The sequence below is a fragment of the Plectrocnemia conspersa genome, unplaced genomic scaffold (assembly GCF_051122295.1).
Source record: "Plectrocnemia conspersa isolate PC_06_02 unplaced genomic scaffold, ASM5112229v1 ptg000008l, whole genome shotgun sequence".
Classification (NCBI taxonomy): Eukaryota; Metazoa; Arthropoda; class Insecta; order Trichoptera; family Polycentropodidae; genus Plectrocnemia; species Plectrocnemia conspersa.
The window spans coordinates 3,604,957-3,628,728 of NW_028277172.1; the positions used below are offsets into that span (position 1 = coordinate 3,604,957).

The 23,772-nt window shown below is 28.3% G+C and overlaps 1 protein-coding gene across 43 annotated transcripts in view; it reads right to left on the reverse strand.

Annotated features, from left to right (window-relative positions):
• The window catches only part of Mef2 (myocyte enhancer factor 2), a 268,497-nt gene that overhangs the window by 112,814 nt on the left and 131,911 nt on the right, over positions 1–23,772 (reverse strand). For 34 of the 43 annotated variants that reach the window (XM_088190463.1, XM_088190446.1, XM_088190470.1 and 31 more), the window contains one exon: positions 7,054–7,092. The exons of the other annotated variants lie outside the window; for them this stretch is intronic. The gene's annotated coding sequence lies outside the window, so the exon portion shown is untranslated. The remainder of the gene's footprint in view (positions 1–7,053; positions 7,093–23,772) is intronic. 43 annotated transcript variants of the gene reach the window in all.

Genomic DNA, 23,772 nt, shown 5'->3' on the forward strand with positions numbered 1-23,772 from the left:
AATTATTTCGTGTCACACTGTTTTACATTAATAAAATATGATGCAAAATTTATCTTTCATACAAAAAAATACATTGAAAAAAATATGTATGGGTGAGCGCTTAAGTTAAGTTAAAGAAAAAAGAGAAGATTCGAACTTGATTTCATCTGTGTAACATATAATTAAAGTATTAGTGATTTCTTTTATTCCTCAAATAAACCCAAAAATGAAATCTACCGACAGATTTTAACCTGCAGATATTAGAAGGCGAGCGTGTTAGAAAGTTCGGCATGCATCGGCAAAAATATATGCACATGAAATGGCTCAAGATGTGTGTATTTAAAAACATCATAGTATTCCATACAGTTTCATGAGTAAACTTTGAAAGGCTTTGCTTTGACTATTTTAGTTTGAGAAGAATTGCGTACAATCTTCAAATATCTAGTCTCGGTGTTACCGATCCTATTCGATCATTTTTATTTAATCACTCTATTTTTTTCTTAAAGCCATGGTTATGTAAATCTTTTTAAGTCCCATTTCTTTGATGCTTCTGTTCACCGTTTATAATGAAATATATATTTTAACCGCCAGTTATGTAGTCGTTTTTCAAAGGTTTCTAAGAGCCGTAATAATGAATGTACTTTGGTCAGAGTTACGTCAACAATTAATTCCATTTTTAATGTTGGTTTCAATTAAATACACATGAATCGAATAAAATTATATTACTTCTTTGCTCTAAACTAAAATCGTAATTTGTATCATTCTTACGAATTTTATGTAATAAATCACGTAACTTATTACTTTCTCTGAATTAAGCAATTAAAATAATATTAATCGGCAAGCGACAAATTAAATTTGTATTACATTAAAACCTAACTAAAAATATTATTACAGTCAGAATATGCACTAGAAAATAATTATGTGATATTTTAAAGAACTCTTTGGTTAAGAATATAAACTCTAAAAAAACAAACGTTGTTCATCACATTGCTGATTATTATTAAAAATATTTATGTATCATTTTGTAAACAACAAAGTAGGAAAATACGCCTAAAGGACTGAACAAACATTATTTAAATTTGCACAAACACTTCTCTCTCTCTCTCTCTTCTATCTTACGACGAATAACAATTAAGGCAAAACACAGAGCTGCAAATGAGGTGAAAGCTGACAACGACGGCTAACTGATAATTAAATATCTGCATTAGCTGTAATCCCTTGCAGAACGTGTCCGGAATACAAATGCGAATCGAATTTTCCCCGTAAAGTATACCTACAAAAGTCGAAAGAGAGAAAGAGAGGGCCTGATCGCAATGTAGTTATGCAATAAAATACATCTATGTATGTACAGTTTATATATGATGTGGATATATAACTGCTAGTATTAAAAGGAATTGGGTACAAAGCCAGCAATGTCGTGTCACTGTCCATCCAACTGTTCATTATCACTGGCGTACAGTACACTCTGCTGAACAAGTTCAGCCCTTTCGTTGTAGTGTGTATAATGTTTTTGCAATATTATTAAGCACACTTCAACTTCTAAGTGTTTTAATAAATTTCATCATGTCAAAAAAAAAATACTTGGGAGTCGTTCTCACTTACGCAGCTTTACATTCAACAATAGTAAATAAACTTGACCATCACCGATGAATGGTCCTTTTCATTAATGAAAAAATAAAATATTGAATCAAGTGAATGACTTACGTGAAACGACGGAAGTCATACGTTAAGTCAAAAAGGTTGAATAAATTATTTTCATTGATTTTTCAGTGTATACAAACATACTTGATTCATTAAAACGGTATGAACTAAATATAAAAACGTATTCTGAGAATATCCTCTTATTTATAATTATTTGAAATAGTCTCTAAATCGCTCTTATGTAATATTATAAATTTAATATTTAACAAATCCTATACAAATAAGTGGGATTACTTTTTTACAATATGTATCTCTCACAAGCCATAATAATAATAACCTTTGTTGAATTTTGGATGCTTATTTTAATTTTCCTTTATGTTACTTTTATATTTTGCTAAAAGGTAACTCAAAAACACACCATGTCATTGTTTACGTACTAACGTTGTTTTTTTCGATACAAATTTATTATATTAAATTATAATATTAAGTTAAAAATAAAATGTATAAAATTAGAAAATAAACGATAAAAATATTAAATAATTGTAATCAATGAACAGTAACAGTTGTAAGTCTAAATATATTTTTTTTATATGTAAATTGGTATGATACCTAATTTTAATCTAATTATTTTGTGCGCGTGTATTTTTAATTAAAAATTTTATAAATTAGTTTCATAAAATCGTTCTGAATATTGAGCTGAACTTTTAGATATTGAAGGTCAGATCTAACTAGGACCTAATAGTATCGGAATACATTTTAACCGGTAGATATATATTTTTACCAGTGAAAATATAATTTATCTGGCAGGTGTTAGTAAAATTATATATTATATTATATTTTACATACCTAGTAATATATACATTTACATACTCATACTCACATCAGTAGATATATTTTATTTTTACTAGCGAAAATATAATTAAATTAAATTAGCAAACGGGTACGGAAAACAATATATCACCGGACGAAAAAGCACCGTAAAGTCACAATATTCCTGTTGCGCCATTCGACCTCAAAGGATGTCCAGCGAACAAATGTCACTTTTTAGAGGCGTGGACATATTTCCTTGCTCGAAGAAACGAATGCAATAATTGGCTGGATGCTTGCTGCATGATTGTGATTCGTCAGGGAGCTTTGCAACCCTTGATACTGGTCTCCAATAAAAAGTCATAGACGGCCATGACAAGAGAGGGACTCCCAGAGACGATATCCGCAGCAGAGAGCAACGAACAACACAACTACAATAGCTCTGAGGACCATCCACTGGACATCATCTCTTCGCCAGCTTCTCCACCACTGCTCGGAGAAAAACCATAGTTTATTGCAATATATGCAATATTATAAAATAAATTATTACTAGTGTCTAACGGCATCTTTCTGGCCATAAAAAGTTTTTTTCTGGAATATATTTAAAAAAAATCTCGTTGCAAAAAAAATGTACAAGACTTTGTTATACACAAATAAAAACAATAGCTTATAAATTATTATTAAATCATTTATTGAGCACCCAACACAATTTTTAAAAACTTTATCGTGTTGTGTTATTATAATTTATTTTAGCGATGCTACAGTTTTGTAGTTTTATGGAAAACTGCCATTGCTTGAGTGTGTGTGTACTTATTATTGTATACCCTATACATTCACAAGTTCACGTCGTTAAATATGTGAAAAGGCGTTGTCACATGGACACGCCATTTCAATTAGAGTTGGCCTGGACACGTCACGACCAACTGGTGCATATTTCAGGGATGTCGGGTGGCGAAAGGGGCTGAGCCCCCACGTGGTCACGTGCCCCCTTATTGAAACGTACCTACTGAGAACGACGCGACTGACCGATTGACTGCATTACGTGAAAGAGGTTAGGTTAGATATTTCTGGACGGATGGTGTAGTACAATATATAGAAGCGCGACCCTGAAAATCGAACCTTAACTTAGAATCGTATGGTGCTGAGTAAATATTTACGTTTGTCGAATATAAATTCGCGTGGAGCATTATTTTTTGTTTTATTTTGTGCGAGAGAAAGAGCGAATTTAAAATTACTTTTTGTTTGCTTTTGAAGTTTACGCTGCCTATGGCGATGGATGTTGCGTGTTAATATAATAAATTTGATATTTGGATGACCTGTTTTTGAGAAGTCATTATGATGAATAAATGGGGATACAGTTGATGTTATGATAAGATGATAGACATTTATTTAACAGGTTTTTTAACAACTGGACCGTATCAAATAAAATGAGATTAAATCTCAGAATATCTATAAGGTCATCAAGTATAAAATTTGTAGAGAAAATGTTAATCTATACAAGGAATAGTTTTATTCATCAAAGTATGCAATCACATTGTCAATACACATTTGACATTTAAGCAGTAGCTTGTTCAGGTAATCGAGAATCGATAAAATCTTGGAACTATTAAGGTTTTTCGTTCATATAAAAAAGCCTAAATTGCGCCTCCAACAGCGCCCCAAAGAGTCCTAAGAAAAAAAATTTAACAACTACCCTAAATCGCTACTTTGTAATTAAATTATACAAATCATAAAAATAAAGTTATAATTTTATGTGACGTTCGATGAGAACACTAGAAAATAATTTTTAGAATAATAGACTAGCGATATGACGCTAAAATTTTCTTTCCGGCACAAGTGACATTAATTAAGTTTAAATCATAAAAGTTTAGGTGATTATTATAGAATAAAAAATAGAAAATACTGCATAACTCTTTTAAATCCAGCCAATTTGGCCCAACATACATATGTACGTATGTGAATTTTGTTTAAAAAATTATTGATTTGCATTTTTTTTTAATAAATTATGTTATGTGTTTAAAGAGTTTGAAACTTTTTTGTGCACTTTTAATGATGTAAGGTAATAAAAAGCAATAGTATTTAGTTGTTATAACAATAAAAACGATTATATTTTTAATATTTATTTACTTTAAAAATTAAAAGATAAATCAAGTTTGACGCAAAAAAAACCCGGTCAACACATTTTAATTAAACGTCTAGTACAACCTATATCTAATTGGTAACAATAAAAAAACATTGCCTTGTTTTTTAAAGAAAGGTTTTTTTTTTTAAAAAAACATACTTTTTTAAATAAACTTATTTATAATATTTAACACATGTATTTAGTGAAGCCTATTCCGTGGACTATTTGGGTAAAAATATGTCTGAATAAAGATAAAAATGTATAAATAGTAAAAATAATTTTGCGTATGCAATACCTGATTTTTTAACTTCGCCAGCCATCCCTATCATAAAAAGAAACCAGCAATTCCTGGGGTGCGGTCATTTCTCAGTTACATAACAGAATTAATAGAAACTGCTAGGTACATTTAGACTCGAATATGATGAAACAAATTCTTTTATGTTGATAAGTCGCGCTTATCATAGAAAAATATCGAACATGTTGAATAAAATTTTAAAAATTTGTAATTTTTTTGTATATGTGAATTGGCAGATATTTCGACCTTCTAGGACTAAAAAAGATAATAATGTTCTTTTCCTATCCTACCCCGATTAAACTATACAATGATCATCATTTTATTATCTGATTTTACTTTCAAGCAATATGGGCATCGTCGTTTTAATAGTTCTAAGTCTAAGATATAGATTTTAAGAATAAGGTATAAGGATTTAAAAAAATATTTTCTGTAGTACCTGCATTTCAATTTGTAATATTAGTAGTATCGATTGTCAGTTTTTAACCCAATACTGACATTATCGGTATTGCAATCCCTAAATGCAAGATTAAATGACACCATCGATTTCTGGAAAAAAGCAACTTTTCTACATCAATCGTCGGATTTAGTCCAGCCAAGCTGAAACGACTGAATCCCTAAGAAAACGATTCGAAATCACAGCACAAATATCAATTTATTTCATAAAAAGTATTATAATAACTGTTTCAACGTAAAAAAATACAGTTTTAAGGAATCAAAGAAAATAAATTACTTACTCGTTTTTTTTATTTTTTATTTTTTATGGATAGAAGTTTATGCTTAAAAAATCCATCTCAAAAATAAGAGATAGAGAAATATTTCAATAATAGAATAAGTATTTTAGAAGCCAATTTTTATTTTAGATCTCTATTTTTTGTGTATACAATATATATTATATATATAATATATTAAAAATATAATTATTTTTTTTGCAAAAACTTGACAGACGTATGCTAAGTCAATAAGGGAAAAATGAATACCACTAGACTGAAAATCTGTGAATCGGCGACATACATATAATTAATTATCAACAGTAAAAGTTCGAGTCTGCTGCTGTAGCTCGAACTCGCGGCTTTGGAATACCAGTCTGAGACGTTACGGACTACGTTATTACGACCTTTAATTAAAATAATATGCAAAATTAAACTTGTTATTAAAAAATATGTTTTATAAAGTAGTTACTAATTTATTTTTTAATTATATTATAGTACAACCTAAAACTTTGTGTATTTAAAAAGCAAACAGCATCTCTAATATGCAATAGCAAGTGTAAACCCACCATCGTTTTAACTTATGAAGCTTATGATTTTCAGGATTAATTTAAATTGGACATTTGAGAGCTAACATAAGCTATGTAAGTAATTGAAACGTTCAGATTGATTCACATTTATAAAGCTTTTAATAAACTGTAATTTTATAGTACTACTATCCAAATCAAATTAAATTTGAGCATTTTAATAGGAGTATACCCTAAAGCATATTCAATGGGATGGATCCCCATTAACCCCATAAAATTCAGTAATTTCAAATAGCAAAAAAACACCCCCTTCTTAAGCGTATAATCGGTACATTAAACAAATTTGATACGGTCGGTAAACGCCATATTTTCACCGCTTTCACTGATTCAATCAACACATATTTACTATATTATGCTTATAATAAAATAATTTAAAGCCTATATTATAATTCAGGATAAAACAAAGGACATAATACTTATCCTAAGACACGATTATAATATTTACATAACATGATAAAACACAGATCTATACAATACGTATAAATTGTTGACAAGGACAAGAGACAAGGGAAAGGGCCCTTTGTAATAATTCAAAACGTACCACCGGCAGTACTCCACTGGCATATTGCTAATGGCAAAGAAGCACTCAGGTCCTCAACAGTCAGGCGACAACACATCACCTGCTGAAAGCTGCTGAAATGAATAATCTATACGACAAGCCAGTTTCAGCGGGGGAGAGAGAGATAGAGCCGACCCGGAATGTCAATCCAATTATCCCAGATCCGAATGCGGTCTATCCAAACGGGATAAGAGTACAAATCTGTGTGTATTCAATAAATAATTGGCACCACCGTCGCTAATATCCTAATACGTAACTGTTAGCCTGTTCGAAACGTAATGACCGATTTAATTATATAATAGCAGAGGCAACAATCTGAATGTCTCGCATATTTTAATTAAGCAAAGAGTGGTTACCTTTTTAGCTGACGGCAGCAAAGCAGCGATTCGGTAGATCTGAAAGTGAAAAAAAAATATGAAATTATGTTGCAAGCTGTGAGATGTTATCTAACGTGCGTCAGAAAGAAAAAACACGTGTGCTTTTGGGGGTCTGAGAAAATTGAGACGTTTTGAGGTCAACGTTCTATGCAATGTGTATATGGTTTCTATTTTTTTGAGATACGAATGAATTTCACGAGGTAATTATTTTATGTTGTGCAACTCTTAAAAGGATTTACTTTAAGTAAACAGCATTACAAAAGTAAAACATTTAAGGTATTTTAATAAAAATAATTATATAATTAATAACATTTAAATATATGTCCCTATACGCAACAAATTTTTCGCCACAAAGATCAGACTAATCGATTCAGATATTTACTTTGATGATTTGTCTGACCTTTGTATGATTGCGCTCTAACTAAATACAAGGTCATTTATTACATAAAAATAGGATAAAAGTTTGATTTGCTGACTTCGTCAAATTCACACAATATAGTTGGAAGAACCTAACTTCAAATTTTGTATGGGTGCCTAGTCCCCTATAACGTAGTTTTCTTATAATCCCAATCTCCAAGGGGGTTGACTGACTCAAAAATATTTTTTGATTGTAGTCTTAAGATTGCTCGGGATATACTATCATACATTGTTCACCATGAAATACTTCAAAGTTGAGCTTTATGACCTAAATGATTTTATAAATTAACTAATTTGCTTTTCCGAATCGCATAAAAATATTGTTTCCTATCACAAATAATTAAATTCTAGTCAATATTAAAATAAGAGCATTAATTATCACTGCATAACAATATTATTTTTAAAACGATTAAAATACTGAGATTTGTCAGTTTGGATCATTTTAAATAATATTTGTAAACTATTGATTATTTTTTCTTTATTTTTTTACAATCCATTTGATTAAAAATAATTAAAATATTTTTTCATAAATAACTAAATTATATTGTTATAAATTGTATATATTATATTTATTTACAGCTGAGTTTTAAGATCCAAATAAATTTAATTTTTATAAATAAAAAAATTGTATAAATCATTTTATCCTAGAATATTTACCACAACGTTAATAAAGTTTATGAATCATTGATTATGTTTTCTATTAACTTTCAACAAATCTGATCGTCTTAGTAAACAAAATTAAAAAATCATTTTGATACATTAAAATAAATTGTACATATTAAATGTATTTAAAACTGAATTTTAAAATCACAATTTTTTTAATTTGCACTTTAATTTTATTATATAGATTTTTTTATAGGCTATATAAAAATCAAAGCATCATTGTTGTATCACTGAATAACAATATTGTTGCCACAGAGATGAAAATGCTTGATATATAATATTTATTAAGCGATGAATATTTTTTCTTTAAATTTTTATATTATTAATTTTAATTATACTTATTTGAAGTTAATTTTTGTGATAAAAGTATATTAAAAATATAAATCTAATTTAAGTATTGATTATAATTTTCTAATAAGTAATATTCAAATATTTTTTATTACTGGATTACACTAGTTTTGCCACAAAGAGCTATTTATCAGTAAAGATATTTTTAAATAATGTTTATATATATGTATAATATATATATATTTTAATTGTTAAAAAAGCTAATCGTTTTTTAATTAACAATTAAATTAAACAAAACACTAAAAAAACATTTTTATATGCATTTTAACGATTAATAAATATACACTATATATATTTAAGTAATTTAAAGTTGTGATTAAGATCGAATTACCAACATTTATATATAAAAATCACTGGATAATAAACTATTCGCCACAAAAATAAAACTGCATCGATTGTTCAGAATATTATTTAAATAGCATTGTATTCAAGAATGTTAAAAAAACTGAATAATTATTAATAGTTTACTCTAAAATCATTTTTAATTGCAAATTTATGACTGATTACTAAATACTATGATATACAATCGAGTTTCGATTAAATAAATACTAAAATAGGTTTTTAGCTTCGCTTAAGTTTTATTAAGAAAAATATTAAAAAGAAATATCATATTGTTGTTTAATACTTTTGCTTAAAAATTTTTTAGTTTTTTTATAAAAATGTTATAATTTTGTAAAAAAATCTATAATTAAATATTTTAAATGTATTATACTTTTACTAACAAGTATTATTGAATTCATTTTAGTTTTGGTACTTTATAGTAAAAAGTCACTTTTACCTTAGTCTCTAAAAAAAGTCATTTATGATTAATCTTAAATAGTAAACATAAAAATTATGTTACTTTATTTTTTTAAAAGGAATAAATTTTACTGAATTAAAAAGAGTCCCATCAAAATTAAATTTTAATGCAAAAGACACAAAATTGTGTAAGTATTGATTATAATTATAGAAATACTTTATATTTGTTGTGAAATAATATTTCCATTAAATAATTTTAAGCCCAAAAACATTTGGCGTTGATTTTAAAATCATAGAACGTCGAAAATTTTACGCATAATAAAACAACGCCTAATTAAAATAAATAGTTTCACTCTGCAGTATTTTTTTAAAAAACCGACGAATAAAATATATGTTTTTTTAGTTAAGATTTTTATATGTAATTTCAATATATTATACAACAAAGACGCATTAATATTATAGCGCTTAATATATTTCAAGATTTTTTATAAAATGTAAGATATAATTATTAAACTACGTTCATAAAAACAACAAGTTTATTATGAAATGCTCATTTTATTACACACTTATAATTGCGTATGTAAATTTAAATTGGCTTTTTAATTACTAATTAATTAGCATAGTAAGTGGAAAGCATCAATATTTGCTTAGATCATTGGAAATATACATATTTTAATTTCTGCAAACAATTTAGACGCAGACGTACCGTATCCCTAAGGATTAAAGCATTAAACGCAACGTGCATTCCCTCAAGGTGATGTCTCATCGCTTGAAAAAAATACGTAACAGTCTCATCTTCGGCGGACTTCCCCTCGTCGAGAAACAGGAAGTCCCTCGGGATGAACCAGCGCTCATAGGTGTGCCAGGGAACGGTGAATGAACTTTTAGGAAGCATATGCCACATGTTCTCTATTAGCCCTCCCTTCCGATCCTGTCGAACTTCCAGACGCTCGATCTGAGCTCGTTAATTATCATTTCCAACGAGTCAAAGCTCTCGAAAAGTATCAGATTTCTCGACCGTTGTCTTCCAGAACAAAAGATCAGAACGGTGCGGTGCAAAACGTTTATTCGGAGCTTTGAAACAACAAACTACCAGAGCTTTTCGGGCCAACCCACTTACCGAAGATGTTTACGGTCGAGGCCCGCTGTGCGCACATGTCTTGCTAGTCTGACCCCGCGACAGGATGATGCCAGAAGCGTTTACAATAATCAAAAACCAGTAATGGTTGTTATGGATCGGCTCGAGAGCAATTATGATCTCGAGCTCCAATTAAAATAGCTGCTAAAGCGCGTGGTTTCCAAGCTGCTACTGAATAAAAAATAGGAATATTTTTTTCTATTGGAATAACTATCTAGAAAGCATAAAAGCTCCATTGAAAATTTTAATCAAGGCCGCAAAATAGCTAGCAGAAGATATTCAATGGTTCTAGTGAAGCAGCAGTATGAGCTTTGGCAGAATTAATAGGACTAATGAGGTCCCTAGATAAAGTGTAAGTTTATTAAAAATTCAACCATTATCACCATTTTTTTATTACATTATAATTTTATCATTGAAATTAATTACTAAAGAAAGAGTGGTATTTAAAAAAATGCAGCATATAGATATACTACATAGTTATTTTGTAAAGGATATTTATTTTCATATTAGAACATCAATTCAAAGGTATAATACTAGAAAGGTATAAAGAATTTACGAACCACAACCAAAATAAATAAAAAACCATTATAAATGATTTTTCTTCATGTCATTGTAATTTATATTAAAGCCAATATTTTGAAATAAATTAGGTATCTTAAAGATAAAATAAATAAATAAAAACTGTAGATAAAAATAATATATATGTTTGTATGTATGTTTTTTTGAGTTTTTGGCCTGGGATTTTACATTTTACAAGAAAATATAATATTTTAATTATTCTTCGTGATTGAAGATTTTACCGAATGTTATTTAAATTAATATTTTCATATTATTGATAATAAAAGTAATATTCATATATATGTAGATGTCACAATCTATAATAGTATCAAATATATGCTGCGATAATACCTGACTTAGTTATTTAATATTTAAAAAAACACAATGTTTATTCTTATATTCTAAATAAAAGTTTAATTTAGAGAGAAGTTGGTGCTATGATTTTCTACAGGTAATGAATCAGTAATTAACAGGGCAACGATATGGTACGATAATAACTATATAAGTGTATGTTTATCTGTTTTTAAAACTGGAATATAAAAGAATTAATGCTACGAATTTCTACAGACAATAATTTAGTAATTACTAAGAAAAATCATAATCCAGATATGCAATCATTGCCTGTAAAGATACTACCTGACTTAAGTAATTGTTTACTATTTTTTAAATATTAAAAATTATATATTAATATTTTTTGATAAAACACTAAAACGTTTTTTTTATATGCTACAGAAAATTTTAATGAAAGTCGAATTGATGCTACGAATTTCTACGGCAATGATTTATTATCTGCCAAAAAAATCATAATCTAAATATGGTACGATATTAACTATTCTGTAAAAGTTGATAATAAAGTAAAGATATTTTTTTATTAAAACACTAAAAACGTTTTTTCTATATGCCACATAAAAGTTTTATTAAGAGAAGAAGTTATATGTATTTTTTAAATGTAAATTATAAAAGTATTGATATTTTCCTAATAAATAAATAATAACTGTTTTTTATATGCTACATATAAGTTTTATTGAAATATGAATTAATGCCACGAATTTCTAAAGGCAACGATTTAATATTTGCCTGGATACATCAAAGTTACAAAAAAAATCATAAACGAAATATACATCGATACTACTTGATTTTAAAGTTATTAATAAAAGTATTGATGTTTTTTATGAATTATCATGAACCTTTTTAATATGCTTCATTAGTCTTTTTCAAGTAATAATTAATAATACAATTTTTTACAGGCAATGATGATTATTAATATGCATAAGCAAGAGATATAACTACTGCAGGCAATTTGTAAAATAATTAATGTATAAGAATAATGAAATAAAATTGATATAGAAAAAAACAGATTTGAATAGTAATATTTTATTTTGATGCGATAGAATAATATTGTTAAATTTTATAAAGCAAGAGATCAGGGGTGGGTAAATATTTTGGTTACCGGGTGACATTGGGGTTAGGCGGGTTATTTTATAAATGTTTTAAAGCAATATTTTTAAACTAAAACTTGTATTTATTGTACTCAAATAATTTAAAAAAAAATGAACATCATTATCGGATATTTATCAAAATGTACATTTCTCATATAATATAAAACAAGATAAATAAAAAATATCATCAAAACATCAAAACGTACAATTCTAAATAAAATACATATTTATATAAACATATATAAATTTGAATTTTTAATTAGTTTAATTTTTCATTAAACCAAAAAATGCCCAGAACTAAATTTAAAAATATATTATTTTTAGAACGTACAATTTTCATATTGTGAAAAAAATGAACAATATACAAATTAATTGCTACAACAACACTATAAAATCATAATACAATTTATTGAAAGAATGATATTTACATCAGGCGCGTACGGTGAGATACATTCCCTTTCGCTCGCTCGCGTGGTAAGTGACGAGAGTGAATGAGAAATGGGCGTACGGAACGCATGTAACGCACGCCCTTATCTTTCACTCACTCTCATCACTTAACACGCAAGCGACCGAAAGGGAATATATCTCACCGTACGCGCCTGATTTACAATATTTTTTCAATAAAGCAAAAAAGAATAATTCTTAATAAGTATCCCATTTTTTTCGTGTGTATAATTCTTATATTGTGCGATACATAACGAGGTGAACAAAATTTTACACGACAAAAAAAAGAAATCGTTTAAAAAATTGTATGCATGTGTATGCAAATGTGAATTAGATTTATAGTAAAAGCATGTTTTTTTATAAAGAAGAATTTTGAAGAATATTCCATATTTTATAAATACCCGAATCTTATATGAAGCTAAATTAATCGAGGTGAATAAAATTTAAAACAAAATATTTTCTCAAAACATACAACTTTTATACATATCAAAATTTAATGGCTAAAGTAAAATTATTTAACAACACTCATAATTTTTTGGATGCCTGAGGTTAAATTTGTTGTTAAAATTCTTAACACTGCTTTTAACCCTTTGCGCTCGTAAGTCGACTATGTGTCGACATCGTATTTTAAGCGTTGTACTCGAACGTCGACAATATGTCGACAAAACTTTGAATGCATTTATTGGCTTTGTGTTCAAGCAAATTTTGAAAATTTAAATTTATTAATAGTAAAAAGACTTCTGTTAAACACATTTCAGTAATATTGAATTTTTAACTTATGCAAATAACTCAATAATCTTAAATTTACAAGTGTAAGTTTATTGTAAAATTTTTCATCGGAACATGGTCAAAGCGCGCGCTGTTAGGACGGCATCGCGCTAGACTTGACAGATTTAGGTTGTCAATTAATGCTTTAAAACTGATTTTTTCCTTCTAAGGGCATCTATATTTTTATGATATGGGATGAAACGGGATCATATGCTCTAATTGTGCATAATTATTACTTTATATTGTGTGTCTGTTATGAAATAAAAATAAAATTTTTAAGACGGAAAAAAGAGCGAGATGCCGTTATGCTAGCAGAGCTCGCTTACTCGCTCGCACTAGTAAAATGAGCGATTGACAACTATCGACCTGGGTACTCAACTCAAACGATAATATTAGTCTCGACACATTTAATATATTTTCGAGCTAGTAAATAGCTAAATTATGTAAAACAGAATTAGTAATCTGTGTTTTAATTATTTATAAATACATATATTGATTTTCTTTTAAAAATTATCCATATAATTACGAATGATGATATAATAATATATTATTACTGTGACAGTAATAGTATGCGTTTATGCTAAGACTATTTCTACCAATTTTAAATCTTGTACAAGTATTTAAAGTTTTAAGTTTTAGGATATTCTTTTAATGTAATCATTTTTTACGATCAATTATAATTATATTTTTAAAAACTGTTTTAATAAATTCAATACTTAAAAATTCAAAAATAAAGCCACGAGGCCAAGCTACGCTGGTTCGTTCTAGGTGTAAGAACGCCTGCCAATCCAAAACAGATCCCCACAAAAAAACAATGTAATATTTATCATTTCTGCCTCAAATGGGCAAATACATACGAAAAACTTGTAGAATATTTGTCTAAATATAAAATTTGATCATTTTCACAAAATATAATAAAACTTTACCGGCCCTATCTAATTTTTTTTATGTACAAAAAAATTAGGTGAGGCCTGGCCCCGATTGCATTTAGATTATCACCACAGCTGATATTTTTGGGCGCCATTTCGAAATTTGTTAATATGTGGGGACACCTATTCATGCCATATTTTTAAAAATATTATGGATCAAATAATTGATTTATAGCCTTAAATTATACTTAAATGCCATTTTATTAGGCTCAAATGCTTACGGCACCTTTAAATGTCCAATGAGTACTGGCGATTTTCTTGATGACACCTATAGAAGTCATCCGCGGTGAAAGGGTTAAAAGTCTTGTAAAACATGTTTTTTTCAGTAAGTTTTAGGATTGTATTGTACTTATATAAATTTATTACTTATTATTTACACTCTAAAGGTGGATGACTCAAATATGCGTCATTGAAAAACTATTGTTAAAAGTCGTTTATGCACAACATAATCAACACTTACACGTTTAATTGAATAAGATTTAAAACACGGTTTGTAAATTAGTGATATCTATTATATATTGTTAACTATAATTACAGCTTACAATCAATAGATGTCGCTTAGCAGTTAGGGCTTAATTTTAATAATAGCGCATTCTTAATATTAAAATGTTTAGTTTGCTGCGGGGACCTGAACCGATAGTCTCTAGGATATCAGTTCAACGGCTTAAGGACTACCGGTTATACAAGACAATCTAAATATAAAGTTGTAAAATCGCCATGACGCGCTTTGAATGTCTCTCTGTAAAACATATGACTGAAGAATATAGACAAGGTTATTTTGCTCGTGTAACACCATAGACCAGGGGTCGGCAAACCTTTTTTGTGAAGGACCAGATTGTAAATATTTTAAGTTCAGCGGGCCAGGAAGCAAAATTAAAATGAGCTTTATCATTTCTCTCAAATATTCAAATGTTGTGTAAATATTAAATATAAGCACTGTTTTTGTTTTTAGCTTTAAGTTTAATCTGTTAAGAAATCTCATGATATCTGCAGCAAAGGCTAATTCTCAAATCTATTTAATTTCAGATAATAATAGCTGAGGGCGTGGTTTTTCGTTGAAAAAAATTTTAATCGCTCCTATGATTTAAAAAATCTTAGTCAACCTATACCATGACTGGGCCATTGGACTACTGTATGGTAGAGAAAGTCGAAATATACGGCTTATATTATGATAAAAAAATAGTCACAGAACTGATGACGGTTAAGTTCATGATAGTTAATAAAGTTTACGGTTATTACAATTGTTTTAATAATACACAATAAATTTAAATGTTTTCTATAGTACCTGTTGGTGAATAGTGCATTTTTACAAAAATCATATTTTTTCTAAAAAAGCTTATACTTGTTCTGCTTTTAATTTTACCACCATCAGATGTTACACATTTTATTCGAAATTCGCTTTAAAATGTTCTTTGTTAACGTTTTTCAACTTTATTATTAATATTTTCATTTGTAGTAGTTCCATGCAAACTATTCATCAAAACTATTTTTTTTGTCACTTTAACATAGCATTGACTGCTTGAATAAATAATTTAGTGCAAACCAGTAACTTATTTAGTAACTTACTGTTTGCAGAAGCCTTTAAAAATGGATAAATACTGCTACTATTTATACATAACCCTTTACTTATACAAAATATTAACTATTTGGCAAAGGCTACATGTAATATTTTGACTTAGAGAGCCATGCAAAAGCAATGGTGTTAATCGAAAATAATTTAAAACCACTGAATTGAGTTAAAAAAACTGCTATTTAGTTGTCTATTGATGTTACACACAATGTGCTTATCTTTTAGCAACTGTTCTCGCCGAAAAACTGGTAAACGAACAAATCTATTGCAAAAGGCGTTACGTGGGCACTGAAGATGCTGTCAAATTTAAAGTTCATAACGTCACGGTGAAATACAAAGCAATAGGAGCACCTTATAAGGTGATACATAGCTAGCTCCTTAACTCGATTGTTAGATTGTTAGATTTTTTTATATGTCAAATCTATCAATTACTTGCAGGCCGGATTAAAATAAGCAGAGGGCTGGATTTGGCCGTAATTTTCTGACCTCTGGCATAGACAGTGAATATATTAAAAAATATCTAATTTAATTTGGCCTTCTTTTTCGTATCTTAAATATTCCTATCCTAAGTGCACGTAAACGCAGGACAAATACCCCCTGGACATATATCTCCATCAAAACTCCCCTGGACATTAACCCCTCGTACAAATAATCCCCTGTGCAAATAACCCCCTGACAAATAGCCCCCTGAAAATTAACCCCCCGTGTAAATAACCCCCCTGACGATTAATAGAGATAAGTATTTTATATAAGTTGTTATTATCTATAATAAATGGTCATTATTTTAATAAAATAATGTTTAATACGAATAATCAATATCAATACTAATTTATTTCATTCAGCAAAATACAGAATTTTTAAAATATCAATAAAACCAACACACTTACGAAGAAAGTATACGTATTGTATATTTTGTACCGGTGACCGGTGCGAGCAAAATTGTTATAAAGAGTATTAAAAAAAATAAAAAATATTATTAGGCTAGATACATATGTATGTATAATACAGCTAAACTTTGGTAATGGCATCAGTATATGTTTTATTAAGTATAATAGAGCGTCACGAGACGTGTTAAGTAATATCTGTATTATATTTATACGTGGCGGGGATTAATTGTCAGGGGGGCTATTTGCATGATGGGTTAATTGTCAGGGGGTTATTTGCACGGTGGAAAATGTCCAGGGGGGTTATTGTCCAAGGGGTATATTTCCAGGTGGTTAGTGTCCTAGAACCATATTTCTTAATCTACATTTTCCTTTATATATGGACCTTCGCTTTACTTTATTCGGAATCTCATTATCGGCAACTTAGCGTCAAAAGTGTTAAATTTTCTTTTAAAAATCATTGGTTAAATCGTCAAAATGTATCCTTTTGCTTAAAACATATGTGCTGATGTGCATATTGTTTGTGTTTTATTTATTGTAAGGTGCATAACAATTTTTCGTATTAAATATGTTTTAAAACGTTATTATGTTATTATATGTTTTATTTAACTAACAGTATATTTATTTATTTTTTATAATACGTTTATTGTAATTTGATTTTCTAAAAAGTGTAAAACTTGTTAATGGGAATGTATTAACTATTTACCAAGAAAAAACAACAATTAAAAAAAACTAAAAACTAAGGTTTTACTAAGAAAAAAAAACAACAAGTAAAAAACTTGTACTCTTTGTAATTTTAATCTTGATTAAATTATATTGTAACCATTATTTTTTTGTATGAACGCAAATTTTTGATCGATGTTATGAGCGCTAAACGCTATAGAACGAGCGCGATGCGCAAGATAATAAGCGCATTGCGCAAGATAATAAACGATAGGTGCAAAAAAATACAATCAGTCCAATATTTTAATTATTTAGAATTCATATGACATCTAGCTATTTACAAATTTCTTAATGGTTATAAACCCCTGCCGGTACAACACTCAGCTGTTTTTTAAATAATTAATTTATTTGTTTTGCCGCGCATTTGATTGCGATGGACGAAAAATCATCTAAAAACATCATTACATTTACCTTCCTATACTATGTATACCTAATACTATGTCATTTTTTTTTTTTGTGAATAGTAAGTACAATTCTTCGTGAACACATTTTAATAAATTATTCTTTTCTAAGTTTCATGGTTATCGTTTTACAAGTTATTTAAAAAAGTACAATATAAAAAGTTATTTTCCGATTAAAGTATTAAAATTATAATGTATTTTAAATATTTAATTAATTTTTTTTTAACTAAAATACTGACAAACTATCCACCTTTCGCTGTATTAATTTTAATTTGTAAAAAGATTAGTCAAAACATGTTTTATTTCATTTTTACTTCCAAAAATTGAACTTATAAAAAATCTTGAAATTAAATACGAGCTGGCACTACCCCAACCAAAAAAAAAATACGAGTTCAAAGGGTTAAATGTTCATCACCAATACACTTTCTCAACAAGTTTAATATTGAAAATGTTTGTTCGCAAATGTGCGCCGATCCAAAAATAACGAACCAAAAATCAATTAATAGGCAAAAAAAAAATATTCACAATCTGTATGTAGATGTATTTAAAGAAGTATTTATATAATTATTATATATATATATAGCCTTAGTTTCAAATAATTACACCTATTACTTTTTTTAATTGCAACTGACGTTTCCAAATAAATATATATCTGAGTCAAAATCAATTTATATTTATTAATATTTCTGACAAAAAATAACTCACAAGCTATTTTAAAAAACACAACATTTTGTAAATCCTGAGAGAAAATTAAAATTTAAATTTAATTAAAAAAATAGTACTTTATATTATTATTTATATGACGTCAAAAAATATTCGACAGTATAATTTCTATCGAAAAATATAATATTAATATAATACGATCCTCGATTTTTTACATCAAAATAACATACAAATACACAACCTGCCGGACAAGGACAAGAAATAAGAATAAAAACATTACTTTCTTCAATATTTAATACGTCAAAAAAGGTCCGCCCACGCACACGCTTTTCCCTTGCTAGTGCGTCATCCTACCAAAAAGTTATGACTTATTTGATATATTATTTTTAAAAGGGTGTAGTTTTCACCTGCCTTACTCCACAAAAGGATGGCCCTTCTTCTTCTTCGATAGTTTTCCACAAAATTAAACCGCCATCTTGGTGGCGGTGTTAATGAAATTATTGCCGAGCCAATAGAGTTCGGACCTGGAAAGCGTTGGCTTCCCTTTCGCTACGTGTCGAGAACTTTGTCGACCCAAATTAATTATGTTCTACACACAAGCGGGTTTATTAAATATTAATAAATTTACGCAATCGTTAAAAACCTGAGTCGTTAAACGAAATCAGTGTACTGTATTTACGACGTCGTTGCCAGTCGAGAGTTAAACGACGCGTTGGCGGTAATATACAACTGTGAGTCGATAAACGTCGAAAAGTTTAAGGTTTAAACGGTTTACTTAGATGTAGTAAATTATGTGTAAACTTGTAAAACAAACATGTGATTTGAAATAAATAAATACTATTTATTTTACCTAATAAAAATTGTGGAAGTTGCCATATATTATTGCGGAGATCTTCTGTTGCAAAATGTAAAAAATTGCTACAACAAGGTATACACAATCAACGATCAGTAAGTAAATAATGAGACACTATACTGTGAATCACTGTTAATTATAAACTATTACTATAATTTACAATCAATAGATGTCACTGTGAACGATCAAGATTACGATATTCTTACGTAAGATCAGGAAAATCAAGAAAAACCTAATCTGTGATTTTCGATCAGAATTATTATTATATAATAATCACTAATTCTAGATACAATTAAATTAAAAAATACTAGGGTCCATATGAGATTGTATTATATTGTTCAAAATATGAAGGTCTCAATGTTAAAAAATATACAATAATAATTCAAGGTACGGATATTAGATTTTAACTCGAGGTAGTAATAATGTAATAAAATATACTAAACTGTTATGCTTAGTTTAATACAAATAAGTATATTGTGTAATAATGTAATAAAGATACAGAGAACTGAATGTATTCTTTATTTTTCCGTAAGATAAATCTGCTAATTTGGGCCAATTTTATCAAATTATCCCATAAGGAAAAATAACATATACAAATTAAGCTTTAATATATTTTATACAATAGTCAATTATTGTTTATAATATTTGTAAATTAGTAAATTATATTTTAAGCTAAATATAAATGTACTAAATGTTTGCTACATAAATAAATAAAATAAATCGTCCATTATTTTTTTTAAAAGTAGTTCCTTAAAAATGATTAATTTAATAACATTATAATTATTTTTTATTATAATATAATGTTTATTTTTAACTCATTTTAAAATTGTCTACTTTTTTTATGGTTGTTCATGTAAATTTTTGCGGATTTTTTTAATTAAGCTAATTATTTTTCAATGAAGTAACTGTAATATTTTATGGATCATCTAAATCTAAACATAATATAAAATTAAATACACTCTTTTTTCCAACTGATTTAAGAGTATAGATGCGTTTTTTCATTAACTGATTAAAGCGGATTAATATTTGCCTCTTAATGGTTGGGCAAAATAGTCAGTGGAAACTTATCTACTTAAAAAATTATTCGTAAAATAGTTCGCTAACATATTCATTTATTTTTTGATATCATAGTAATGTATTTGTATAATTATTATTTTATACAAAAATATGTACTTATATGTACAAAATAGTCAAGATTTCAATTAATTTTCACGATATTCATCTGTCTGTGAGATCAGGAAAATCTAGGAAAACCTAATTTATGATGGTCGATTTAAATTACAATTACATAATAATCACAAATTCGTATATTTCAAACACAATTTATATTAAAAATGGTTTTTAATTGTAAGTCGCTAACCACATTTTTCATTGAAAAATAATTTTACTCTATAATAAAATTCTTAGGAGATTAATATATGATTTATTTTTATTTAATTCATAGATAATTAGGATATGCGTTACAATAGGGTAAATCTGTAACAACTGAGTATGTCAATCAGATGTAATGAATACATACAAGTAAGTATTAACTAGCAAACTGAAAGTTGTTTGATAATTGAGCATTTATTTTAAATAAAAATTCGAGTGCCGCTGCCGGGGCTCGAACCCGCAACCTCAAAGTTATTAGTCTGAGACGTTACGGACTACGCGAAGTAACATCGAAGACCGAGCTAAGCTCTCAAAGATTCTAAATGGCTGGACAAGATCAGACGATCTTGTCTCTGGATTCTCTAGATTCGAAAGTTGTCGTCTGTGGCAATTTGACATAAGCTTTTTTGGGTTCAAGATTACGACATCGTGTATTTTAGGTTTTAGTAAAAGTTCTGAACTGAAGCAAAGTTCTAATGAAAGTAATTTTCTATGGCAGTGTCACGGCCTATATATGAGCTGGAAAAAATATGAAATCAACAGTCTTTAAATTAACAGTAATCAACAGTAATCCCTCTATTTGATCTATCAGGTGTTAAGTATATGTTTGCGTAAATTTTGCAACAAGTTTTTCAATCTAAAATCACACGATTTTTTTAAATCTTAATTTTCAAACTAAATTAGACATGGAAGTAAAGATTTAACATAATTTATTTACTAGCGGCAGTATTTTGGATTAAAGCCGAACGGGGGAAAGGGAGGAGAAAAACGAAACACTCTTTCTCGACTCTATTATACTGAATGATTTGGGGGCAGAATTAAAATTTTTGTTTTTTTTTTATATTATTAATTTAATAAAATTATAAATAATGTTTAACTCATCTACAATAGTTTTTTATGGTTGCTTATGTATTTTTTTGCGGATTTTTTTAATTGAGTTAAACTTAATTACATTTTTTTTAATGAAGAAACTGCGAAGAATTTCAATACTGAAAATATTTTATGGATTATCTAAAATTAAATATACTTTTATTGCCAACTGATTTAAGGGTACAAATACATTTTTTTATTAACTGATAAAAGCAGATTAAAGTAGGAATTTGGAAATAATATTTGCCTCTGAATGATTGGGCAAAATGAGAGGAAAAATTGCATTTATTTATAAAATGCAAGAGCAAATATATTTTTTGTGTCTGCCGTGCATTGACTGGCAGTTTCAAAAGTCGAACAAATCCATTATTCCATCGCGAATTTTCTCTCAGAGTGCAAGATAAAAAGGTTCGCCGCTTTGGCACAAAGCGCCGCGGAAAAGTGACACGTTGATCGATTTCGTCGTATTGCTCCTCGGTGGAAAATGCTTGAACTCTCTGAATAAAGTATGGCAACTCGGCTGCACGAGCAGCCGACTGCTGAATAATTTCCAGCTACATTGATACATTATCGGCTTTAGCGTCAGTGTAGAAACTACCAGGAAACTACACATACATACATACAATACGTCAATTTTAATTATGCCAGTCGGGCCTTTGGTCATTAGCGTCGCCTCTCCTACGAATGCAACGGAGTGCTTCAAAAACGAAAAATAAACTTTCGGGAAGGGTAGTTAAAAATACATCGGAGAGAAAGAGAACTGGTGCTGCGGTGAGGCGACTGGATGCTGAACGGAGCGTGCTACACGACAAAATAACGTGAAGTCATCAGACCGCGATTTGTTTGACAAGAAAAAACTCGACAGGAGAGAGTGAATACTCAATCAATCATAACTTTATCATCAAGCAATAACATATTATTCTGAATAGAACTGCAAATGACTCCTACGATGGAAGCTTTATGGCAGAAGTGCATTTCTTAGATTGACACTATTTATGCTTCTTATATTTTTTAGGAACCATAATATACAATTTATTAGTTTTTTTTTTTCGCTAGTAATATTTTTTTAAATTTTTTACATTAATTAATTTTGCGGTTTTGTGCCTATACTTAACTAATGTTTTTAAACGAACCAATTATTTCAACTGTATACATAAAAATAGGAACACATATTTTATTATGGCTGCAAAATATTTTTTTTAAATAGATCAAGGCAGATTCAAATCGGATTTTCGTAGTAAATATTCCTACTATTATTATCATTAATTATTTCAGTATCTATTTCTGAACTGTCTAAATTAAAAAAGCTGTATAACATATTTTTTTTAAAATCAACTTCAAAAATATTTTTTACTACTAACATAGTCAGGCTTTTGTAAAAAATGTATTAGAATTAGACTTAAATAAGCTTCTTTTTTAATTTCAGAGTCTCGAATTTCGGGCTAATTTTATTGGGACACAAAAGCTGGAAACTCACAGAAATAAATGTATGAGTTGTATTGCCACAGAATCCCTAGTGGCAATATACATATAATAATTTACAATATGTGAGATCGGAATTTTAATAAAAAAAAATAAGCTTTTTTATATTATTATATAAAGAAATAGTGCTTTTTTAAACCGGTTTTATATTGCTTTGTAATATGTTCATTTTTACTGTACATTTAAATAATTACAGAACATTTTTCGCTAAGAGGTTTTAACCAACTTTAACTTTTAAATTAACAAAAACGTAATTCGACTATTCATATTTTAACTGAGGTACTAAATGTTTCATAGCTTAATTATTTTAAAAAACATATGTGAAAAATATATTCTTTGATTAGATTATTTATAAAAATGTGGAATTAAAAATTGAATAAAATATTTAGTAAAAATTAATTGTTTTTCAAGTGCAATATAATAAAAATATAATGGTTTA